The sequence below is a fragment of the Physeter macrocephalus genome, chromosome 8, assembly GCF_002837175.3.
Source record: "Physeter macrocephalus isolate SW-GA chromosome 8, ASM283717v5, whole genome shotgun sequence".
Taxonomy (NCBI): Eukaryota; Metazoa; Chordata; class Mammalia; order Artiodactyla; family Physeteridae; genus Physeter; species Physeter macrocephalus.
The window spans coordinates 102,009,744-102,021,371 of NC_041221.1; the positions used below are offsets into that span (position 1 = coordinate 102,009,744).

An 11,628-nucleotide genomic window follows, 5' to 3' on the forward strand; every position below is an offset into this window, starting at 1 on the left:
TCTGGAGGACATGCTATTCAGGACAGATGACAATGATGACAATGGCCAGATCCAAAGGAAAGCTTGTCTTTAGACTGTATGAAGACAGTGCTGGGTGCTCTGAACCCTGGTGCCCTGGTCCTGCTCTGTTGCTTAAACGTCCTTCATTCACAAGCTATTACCCAGGAGTGGAAGAACATGATAGGCTACTTATGTCCATTCAGGGAATGACCATGCAGAGTGCCTCTGCAGTGTTTGCTTTTAATTCAGAAATCTCACTGATTACTGGTCCTTCCCCCCAAAGAAAAATAACATAAGAGAAGAGGTATTCTAATCACTGACTAGAACAAAGCTTTGGGATGGTGTGTAGTTTTAATTTGTTACTCTGTTCCACATTTGCACAGAAGCAGTAGAATTGACTGGGTATTAATTTTCCCTTCATTGGAAATACACTTAGAACTTCAATGCTAAATGGTATTTTCGTAGAAACTGTTTTAACTCTATGAGCTCTACTTTTATTCTGTTCACACAGATTTTTTTTTTTTTTTTTTAGAAAAATGGAACTCTCCCAGCTTTGTAGTTTGGAGATCCTTTTCTTTGGGATCGAAGACTGTGATCTATTGGAAATATTACTGAATATAATAGCAATAAGAATGCCTACCTTTAATTTTCTGCCTGTTTTGTTCCAAGGATTATGCTAGATGGTTTATATATGTTAGTTTATTTACTTCCAGCAATATTCCTTTAAAATCTGTGTAGATCTTTTTATGCCAATCTGAACTGTGCAAATTTGGAAGAGTATTACGTAAACATCAGGCACAAAGTCAGAAATAAGGTGAATACTCTCAAATTATATAAAAAATGGAGACTTTCAACCCACATGGGCCAAGAAAACTCTGTTCACTCTATTGCCATGAGGTAGTACTGCTTTAGCTGGCAACTAGAAGTTCTTTGTCAAGATTAGTCTTGGATTCCATCACCTCTTGGGAATGCATTCCTTGTATAAAATGCACTTGTATTGTAATCTCAGAGAGCATAGGGCAGTGCAGTGCATTCCTTGTATATAGGGAGCAATCAGAAAATGATCGTTTAGTGGATTTGAACAGGGGAGTGTGGTCAGAAACAAGCAGATCAGTCCTTCACCTTTGGAATGTGAGCCTGACCGCTCTCCTTTTGCATTTCCAGCCGAGGTTGCAAGATAACTTGTGATGTCCAGCTGAATACCACTAAGTGACTTTAATTTCATCCTCCCAATCTGGCTCTTAGTTTCCTTCCCGGCACCCTCCACCCCTTCCTTTCTTCAGAAAAATAGCATATGCATGAGGGTTTTTGGTATATAACCTTTTATTTTCAAATAACTGTAGATTCATAGGAAGTTGAAAAAAAATAATAAAGACAGGGCCTATGTACCCTTCCCTCAGTTCTTCCCAATGGTAACGTCTTATAAAACAGTAGTATCACATGTGGTTTTGAAGGACAGTAGCTCACTGAGTTTAAGTTCCGAGGAAAAACTCTATATTGAGGCCTTCTCCTCAGGTCTCAGCCAGAGCAGGTTTCATGAGTGTTCCACCTGTGCCTTTGCACAAAGCCCCACAGCAGAAGGATGCAATCAGCATCTTGAAATCCTTAATGATTTTATCTTTGAATTTATGTTTTGTAAGTGAAGTTGAAGAAACAACGGAGCATGTGCCAGGGGCTTGGAGCCTTGGCTCATGTGTGAGTCCACCTCCCTGTCTCTGTGGGATGGGGTTTTGGCCTCCTCCTCTCCTGCTCCCATCCATAGACCACTGCTGCCTTCCCCACTGCGGGGTGCTGGACGTGGGTGCCGGGCTGTTGGGTCAGGGGAAGACATCTGGTACCTGTGAGGGTCTGTACTTGGCTGGCAAGTATCCTTGTGCTTTAGGAGTTATTTTGTACTAAATAACAACTACAAAGCACCATGACAAGTCATGACAGAGACAGCTGAAGAAAGGAAAAATCTTTTAAACTTCATTTTGAACAAAGGGCCTGACATTTTCATTTTGCACCCGGCCCCACAAATTATATTGCTAACCCTACTTAAAACTATTTTATAGCCCACCCTCTTACAAAAAACCAAGGCATGAATATGTATCAGGAAATAGGAAGCTTTGACTAAAGCACAGAGGACTATTTGCTTGTCAAAGGCAAAAATGGTTCCCGCTAATGCCAGAGAAATCTTCCTAAAGCACACTCTTATCAAGTCAGAGACTGCTCTAAAACCTGCAGTGCTCTGTGCTCATAGGATACAATCCACAGCCATAGCCCTGTCCTGGGCTCTCTGTAAATAATCTACCTCATCTTATCTTTTGAATTTCAGGTTTTACTAGACCTTGCCTCAAATTCATGCTTGCTTTCAACTCAGTGCAGTTCATGCTTTCCCAGTTCAGTGCCTTTTCTTATGCCATTTTATTTTTCAGAAATGTCATTTTCCTCAGTCTTTGAAGTTGAACTATCACTTGTCTCCTAAAGCTCCCATCCTGTGTCTACCTCACAGCCTTTGCACTTGTTTCCTCTGCCCATATTGTTCTTTCTCTAGGTCTTGTACAGTTACAGCCATCTCATCATTCAGAGAAGTCACCTCTCTAGAGGGGTCTACCTGAATACCTGCTCTAAGTTAAACCTTTGCCCCATCCTATTCCTGTTCTGTTAATTGCACTGACCACTTTTAAAATTAACTTTGTATATTTAATTTTTTACTAGTGTAATGATCATCTCTCCCCACAAGAGTGGGTACCTCTTTTGCCTTTTTCACTCTGTATCTTCATGCCTTAAACCTTGCTTAGCATATATTTGTTGAATCAAGGAAGGGTTCTTCTCCCTATTCCAAACACTGGAACATATTGTGCATTGCATTTTGCTTACATGTTTTCTCTCCTCTTCTATGCTGTTAGCTTCTTGAGGGTAGGGAATGATTCATTCTTATCCCTCACAATTCCTAGGAGAGACCTAGGCTTCAGTAAGTCTTCATTGAATGCATATATAAAAATAAATGGTGCAGAGGCAGAGCATTTCTTTTCTCTTACGGAACAACTGGACACAGCATTAAGCCAGAGCGATCAAAACTAATTGCTGGAACAAGGAGTACATGCCAGTTAGCATTCACTGCATATGTACCAAGGACAGCCTTGGGAAAGTGTGTAATCAACTAACAGCACACAGTATCCAGAGTGACCTCTATGTTCATCATAGTGCCATTCTCTTCAGGCAATTGGTTGACTCTGTGGCCTTTGGGATGAAAAGCTTCCCAAAACAGAGACCAGGGGTGAGGTCTAGCTCTGAGGGGAGGGACTCAGAGCTAGAGGGCACCTTCTTTACCAGCATCAGGATTCTGTGCTATTCTTTTAGCAAAGGACTTTGTTTTCCATTGTCAATAAAAATGGAGGTGCTCACCCACAAATTACTTGGGGGATCAAGGGGGTGTGAAGAAGGTAAGATGCAGCATTAATCTAGAGAGTGACAGGTTTGGGGCAGAAATGGGACCATTAAATCAAAATGGTGTCCATAAAAAAGCAGAAGAGTGATGTGTTCTGATTGTTCTGGGCAAGGAGAACATGAGGCCTGCTGACCAGCTCAGCTAGGTTGAGATGAGGCTTCTTAGGCTCTGTGAGAATTCTGGAGCTGCCAGAGACCACCGGGCACTGGAGAACAGAGCAATTATGCACAAGGCCAAGGGATTTGGAGGCCAGGCAGAAAGAGAGGATGTGCAATGTTCTAAAACTCATTTATACAACTTCCTCTTCCCTTACCCCTCAGAAGAGATTCTCGCTGGTAAATGCTGAGCCTCAGAGCTCCCCAAGGGCACTCCCACTGCTAATGGTAAAAATGAGGATGGCCTCCCTCAACTGTGCAGAACCCCTGTGATGGGGAGCCTCTGTGATGAGAGGACACGTGGTTTCATTCCTGGGGAGAATTAGGAATTCACAGAGGGTTTCTTAGAGGGGAGGGGTAGTGTGTGGCACACAAAGAAAAACATAACTATGCAAACTGTGGGATAAATGGGAATCATACTGTAGCCCCAAGACCTGTCTGCTGGGATCAGATCCTTCCTGAGGAAGCTGAGATTGGCTCTTGGTACTGATGGAGAAAGGTGTAACTATGTGGGGTGGTGGAGCTGGGGTTGGGGAGGTGATTTTAGGGAAATCCTGCAGGCAAGGTCCTGGAAGGCTTGGTGGAGCGAAGGCTTATTTTAGTCTTCTCCCTGGGAAGGAAAGAGCTCTTGTGTGACAGGGCAGCATTGTTGGTCTCCTGTGGGATTTTCCCCTTTTCTGGGTCTCCAGTCCCCAAGTTGGCATTTTAGACAGTTCTGCAGTGAGAGGGCTGTGGGCAGAGGCCACAGCCTGATGTCTTGTCTACTGTATAGGAATGCCTCACTGTAACCAGCCAAGTGGGACCCTGGCCTGCAGGCTGTATGAAGGAGTGGAGGACGGTACTCAGACAGGTCTGACAAATGGTGCTGGGGTGAAAAAGCTATTTCTTTCCTTCTCTTTTCCACTATGGAGAAAATCATTCTTCTTACTTCTTGGAAGGAGGAAATTCTGTGGAGCCTGAAATTAGACCACAGGTACACTCATCCCCTCAAAGGCATCCACTTTGGTGCCTGCTCCTATCTTTGATCTTGTTTTTCCATTCTTTATGACAGTATAGAACCAGAGTGTGCTTTTTGACTTGTTCAGTCTGGGCTCTGAGTCGTTTCTTCTTCCATTGGCTAGATGTTTCTGGTTAGTAAGTAAATTATTTATTTGTCAAATCAGTCACCCAGGAAAGCAGCACTTGCTTTCTAATACTGATGACTCTAGTGTGCCAGTAGTACCCAGGGGTTCCAGCCTCTGCCAAAACAAAGAATGGTTTAGGAGCTAAGGGCATTTGGCTAGTCCTATCAGCCCTACCTTCAAAATTTACCTCTAGTATGTTTCCTTATCTCAGGTCTATGCAGCCTCCATTACTTTTGTACAGATCTACTTTGTCTGGATTGCTGTAGTAGCACCTCAGCTGGCCTCCCAGTCCTACCCTTGATCCCCTTTACACCATTTTCCATGCAGAAGCTGTATAGGCATTGCATTAGTATCTTATATCATTGTTATAAGAGTAAATGAAATAAGATATGCCAAGTATCTAGCACCAATACCTATAAGGAAAGTAAATGCTTAACACATGGGAGATCTAAAATAGTATTATTAGAAATCTTCGACTCTAAATTCTTCTTAGAAGCAGTTTTGCTTCTTTGTTTCCCTCTAGTTTAAAAGAAACTTGAGTAAGACACCTGAAAGAAATGCTCCTGGTCAATAACTATATTTTCATCATCACTTCTTCCTCTCATAAATGTCCTCAAGCTGAAATTCACCGAAACACGTTTCCCCATCAATAATGAATATTTTGGGGCTTCCCTGGTGGCGCAGTGGTTGAGAGTCCGCCTGCCGATGCAGGGGACACGGGTTCGTGCCCCGGTCCGGGAAGATCCCACATGCCGCGGAGTGGCTAGGCCCGTGAGCCATGGCCGCTGAGCCTGCGCGTCCGGAGCCTGTGCTCCGCAACGGGAGAGGCCACAACAGTGAGAGGCCCACGTACCACAAACAAACAAACAAACAAACAAACAAAAATCTTCAGGAAAGAGTAAAAATTTATCAGTGGTGAAATGCTGTTCTTTGGGGCAATAGCTCATTTAGGACATTGGAAGCTGAAGAATGAAACAATCTTCCAAGTGGGTTAGAGAAAGTGTCCTGAGACCCAGCAGCTTTCCTTCCTCCTAAGATTGCCTCCCTAGTGAAATATTTTTGGAAAGCTACCCTTTTCCTATCCCACCAGGAGGGTTAGGAAAAGGTTAATAAAGTATATAACTTAAGCTCTCCTGCTAACAATTTCTTTTCCAGGTAGTGCTTCATGTTGCCATGTTTAAAAGACAAATCTGTTTTAAAAAAATGTTAATATGAGTATGTCATATCCTTGCTTAAAGCCCCCAGTGAGTCCTTTCGGAATGAAGCCCAAACATCTTTCACTGTTCAATAAGTCTCTCTACCATCTCATCCCAACCTACCTTTGAAAGCTCCATTTCTTGGCACTGTTCCCCATTCCATTTACTACTGCTTCAATACACCCTCCACTTCATGGAGAAGGTGCTGTTAGTCACCCTTCACACTCATACTGGGAGTTAAGTGCAGGGACATAGGCATGTTTTTGTTCATAAGAGCACCATAAATGAAATCTGCATACTTTACAGATCAGAAGATAGTTCCTAACGTGGTTTAGATCTCATCAGCCCAAGATTTAGATTTACCAAATCTATGGGTAGTAAATATCTTTATAGGCAGCTAGAATTGTGTATAGAGAGTGCCAGCAAAAACAAAGAGCTTCAAAACCTATATTTTAAGTGTCAAGTTACTGATTGATTACCAAATAGCTAGTCTGTCTCCATTTTTCAACAAGAGTCAGCAATGATATCTCAGCTTTCCTGTTTAGAATATGTCCTAAGAGATATGTCTAAGTCCCAGATATTTATGACTCTTTCCTTTCATTTCAGTTAACTAACATTTGTAGGGTACCTACAATGTGTAGGCAATTTCTTAAAGACAAGGACATATAGGAATATGGAGATGGAATAAATTAATTATGACCTGGAGACACTGAGAGGGTCTTATGAAGGAAGCTATATTTTGACATCTGTAGACACTGGAGGATAAGAGAGGCAAGCAGAAGAAATGGTGTGAGAAGTGGTCTAGGAGTTGGAGGGAAAGAGTGTTCTGGGGTAGCAGCAAGTGGAAGGGGCTGAATGGTGCCGAGTAAGCATTGAGCAATACTATGGTCTATGGGGGGTAAGTCTGGAAGTTGGACTCCTATTGTAGAGACTCTTAATACCAGGCTGAGGAGTTTGACCTTGCTCTATGGATAATAAGGAATTGCTGAAACTTTCTGAACAGAGAAGTGACAAAATCTCCCATTACTTATAATAAAATATAAAGAAGAGTTAGCTGCATGTTTAAGGTGCAACAAGTGTTTATATACCATCTGTGTTCCTGGAAGAACACATTTCCTAATTTCTTTTTGAGAAATTACTGTAAACACAAAAGAGTGTGTTCCTGCACAAATATAAGAAAAAAGGACTGTGTTATCTGAAGGGCTACATGTTGTTCTTTTATATTCCAGAGTTTACAAGAATGTCAACAGAATATTTGTGCATGGTTAAGATGAATAATTTAGATGAAAAGTTTACAAGAACCTGAACAAAGGAAAAACTGTTTGAAAAATGCAGCTGAGTTCTGGCCAAAAAAGTGACATTATGGTAAATTTATCAATCTATTTCAAAATTAGTGACCAGGATTAAATTTAGGAAGGTCATATTTCATGGAGTTACAGGAGCACTCTGATCTTTTGAGTGTACACTGAATTCTAGCTCAGCCAATTAGCAGCTGAATGAGCTTGGAAAATATGATTTCTCTTCTAAACCTCAGTTTTCTCATCTTTAAATGGGCATAATAATATAAACCACCTCAGTGGGTTATTGAAATTAAAACCCTGCTAAGTGCTTAACAAAATCCCATTTTGTTCATAATAAATTCTTAATAAATATCTGCATTTTTACTGTAATACTTTCTTCCCATTTTTAATAAAACTTGACAACAAAAAAAGAATCATCTTTCACATTTCACTTTCCTATTCTCTTAATTTAGTATTTTAAGATTGACAAGCAATAGCTGATTCTCATTGTTCCTAAATTCCATATTTGAAAACTCACCTACTTGCTAAAATTGATTCATAAAACCCAAATCAATACTCATAGAACTTTCACAATCATTCATGGATGTGCTTAAAGTTGCAAAAAATTTGAGTTGTCTAGGCCATGTCCCCAGCTGAGGCTGAACAAAACAATGCTCTATCTTCTTTTTTCAGCTCTTATTCTGTAAACAAGTATCCTATTCATGGTCTATTTAGTGCCATGTTTTTACATTTTTATGGGGTTTTTTTTGTTGGTGATTTTGTTCTTTAAATGGCCTCCAATGGCAGTGTTGAATTTCTGGCTAGTGTTCTTAAATGCAGGAAGGCATTTAAGATGTGCCCCATGGAGGTGATGGGGGTGATGTGCCCCATGGAGAAAATATTTGCATATCTCGTTTTATTGCATTTCACTTTATTGTGTCTTGCAGATACTGCATTTCTTACAAGTTGAAGGTTTGTAGCAACCCTGCATTGAGTTGCCAAGTCTATCAGTGCCATTTTCCAACAGCATTTGCTCACTTCCTGTCTCTGTGTCACATTTTGTTAATTCTCATGATATTTCAAACTTTTTCATTATTACTATGTTTGTTGTAGTGATCTGTGATCAGGGATCTTTGCTATTACTACTGTAATTATTTTGGGACTCCATGAACTGTGTCCATATAAGATGGCAAACTTAATGGATAAATATTGTGTGTGTTCTGACTGCTTCACCATCAGCCGTTCTCCCCATTCCTCCGTCTCTCTCCCTCTCCTTGGGCCTCCCTATTCCCTGAGACACAATAATATTGTAATTAGGCCAATTAACAATCCTACAATGGCTTCTAAGTGTTCAAGTGAAAGGAAGAGTCACACATCTCTCGCTTTAAATCAAAAGCTAGAAATGATTAAGCTTAATGAGGAAGGCATGTTGAAAGCCAAGATAGGCCAAAAGCTAGGCCTCTTGTGCCAAAAAGTTAGCCAAGTTGTGAATGCAAAGGAAAAGTTGCTGAAGGAAATCAAAAGTGCTACTGCAGTGAATACATGAATGAAAAGAAAGTGAAACAGCCTTATGCTGATAGAGAGAAAGTTTTAGTGGTCTGAATAGAAGATCAAACCAGACACAATATTCCCTTAAGCCAAAGCCTAATCCAGAGCAAGGCCCTACCTTTCTTTAATTCTGTGAAGGCTGAGAGAAGTGAAGAAGCTACAGAAGAAAAGTCTGGAGCTAGCAGAGGTCAGTTCATGAGGTTGGGTTCATGAGGTTGAAGGAAAGAAGCCATCTCCATAACATAAAAGTGCAAGGTGAAGTAGCAAGTGCTGTTGTAGAAGGTGAAACAAGTTATCCAGAAGATCTACCTAATATCATTAATGATGGTGGCTACATTAAACAATAGATTTTCAATATAGATGAAATAGCCATCTTTTGGAAGAAGATGTCATCTAGGGCTTTCATAGCTAGAGAGGAGAACTTGATGTCTGGCTTCCAGCTTCAAAGGACAAGCTGACTCTCTTGTTAGGGGCTAGTAAAGCTGGTGACTTGAAGTCAGTGCTCATTTACCATTCTGAAAATTCTAGGGCCCTTAAGAATTATGCTAAATCTATTCAGCCTGTGCTCTATAAATGGAATAACAAGGCCTGGATGACAGCATATCTGTTGACAACATGGTTTACTGAATATTTAAAGCCCACTGTTGAGACCTACTGCTCAGAAAGAAAGATTCCTTTCAAACTATTTACTGCTCATTGACAATGCACCTGGTTACCCAAGAGTGCTGATGGAGATGTACAATGAGACTGATGTTGTTTTCATGCCTGCTAACACAACATCCATTCTGCAGCCCATGAATCAAAGAGTAATTTAGACTTTCAAGTCTTATTATTTAAGAAATACATTTCAGAAGGCTGTAACTAGCATAGATAGTAATTTCTCTGATGGATCTGGGCAAAGTACATTGAAAACCTTCTGAAAAGGATTCTCCATTCTAAATACCATTAAGAACTTTTGCGATTCACGGGAAAAGGTCAAAATATCAACATTAACAGGAGTTTGGAAAAAAGTTGATTCCAACCCTCACAGATGACCTGAGGGGTTCAAGACTTTAGTAGAGGAAGTAACTGCAGATGTGGTGGAAACAGCAAGAACGCTAGAATTAGAAGTGGAGCTTGAAGATGTGACTGAATTGCTGCAATATCACGATAAAACTTTCACTGATGAGGAGTTGCTTCTTATGAATGAGCTAAGAAAGTGGTTTCTTGAAGTGGAATCTACTCCTGGTAAAGATGCTGTGAAGATTGTTAACATAACAAAGGATTTAGAATATTACATAAACTTAGTTGAAAAAGTAGTTGTGGAGTTTGAGATGATTGATTCCAATTTTCAAAGAAGTTCTACTGTGGGTAGAATGCTATCAAACAGCACTGCATGCTACAGAGAAATCGTTCATTAAAGAAACAGTCAATTGATGTAGCAAACTTCATTGTTGTCTTATTTTAGGAAACTGCCACAGCCACTCAACCTCAGCAACCACCACCCTGGTCAGTCAGCAGGCGTCAACATACAGGCAAAACCCTTCACCAGCAAACACATTATGACTCACTAAAGGCTCAAATGATGTTTAGCAATTTTTAGCAGTAAAGTATTTTTTAATTACAGTATGTACATATTTTTAGACATAATGCTATTGTGCACTTAATAGACTACAGGATAGTGTAAACATAACTTTTATAGGCCCTTTTATAAACCAAAAACTTTTTTTTGGTTTATAAAAGTTTTTATAAACTTTTATAGACCAAAAAATTCATATGACTCTCTTTATTGGGATATTCACTTTATTGCAGTAGTTTGGAACTGAATCTGCAGTATCTGTGAGGTATGCCTGTATCTGTGTCAGTTAAGTTTCTTTCAAGCATAAGTAATAGGGCTGTAGGCCGTGAATTCAATGTTAATGAATCACCTATATATATGTTAAATGAGATATATTTAAACAGAAACCCACATAAAACAAGGTTATGTATTGAATGACTGATGAAAATGTTTTGACCAGAGACCTGCAGGAACCTAGTGCTGTGTTTCCCTAGGAGCAATGGTTCAGTATTCTCTAATTCAATGTTTGCAGTGAATTCATAGAACATAACTACTGAGACTAATAAGAATTGACTGTATTTTTGAAATTTGTCCTTATAACAATGAATATAATAGGTGATGTGTTAGTTGTTTAATCAGTAAGCACAGACTATAAGAATATGTATCCTTGCAAATATATAAATATTGTTTAAAATTTCTGGCAACTTGTTATTTCTTGGTAGTTTCATATGGCCCAATTGTAGTAATTTCATTTGCTTTTGCTTTTATAGCCCTTTGTTATAGTCTTCTAATTTTATATATCAATTTTGTGAAAAATCAACTAAAACAAAATGTCAAAAACTAGTGTTTTCAGTATTTTATTTCTTGGATGCTTGTTTCAGACTATTTATAAGTCTCTGTAGTCTTCAATTACATTTTTGTTTGTATTTAATTTCAATTGGTTGAGCTTTTTGAGTAATGATCACAAGGATAACATGATCATTGTGGTATTAATAGAAATCAAATGCATCTTTTAATTGTAGGGAGAATGACATTCTTAGTGAACCAGGAAAGGCTGTGCCTAGGTTCTTCTTGTGAAAACTCAGACATGAAAGTCCAAGGGTTGTGTGTTCATAGATCAGCAGGAAGTCTGGCTCCAATACCATGTTGTAATATAGATTGCCTTTCATCTCAGGTAGTTTAATATTTTAGAAAAGATCTGTAGAGAAAAGGTTTTTTTGTTTTCAGAATTTGTTTTTATTTTAATTTATCCTTAGTTATTTTCTAGGCTTTATGTTCTTTTTTTTTTTTTTTTTTTTTTTTCCAGTACGTGGGCCTCTCACTGTTGTGGCCTCTCCCGTTGCGGGGCACAGGCT

The 11,628-nt window shown here is 39.6% G+C and overlaps 1 pseudogene; it reads left to right on the forward strand.

Annotated features, from left to right (window-relative positions):
• The first annotated feature begins 8,524 nt into the window (after positions 1-8,524).
• Positions 8,525-10,308, forward strand: LOC129392359 (tigger transposable element-derived protein 1-like; annotated as a pseudogene).
• The last annotated feature ends 1,320 nt before the right edge of the window (positions 10,309-11,628 follow it).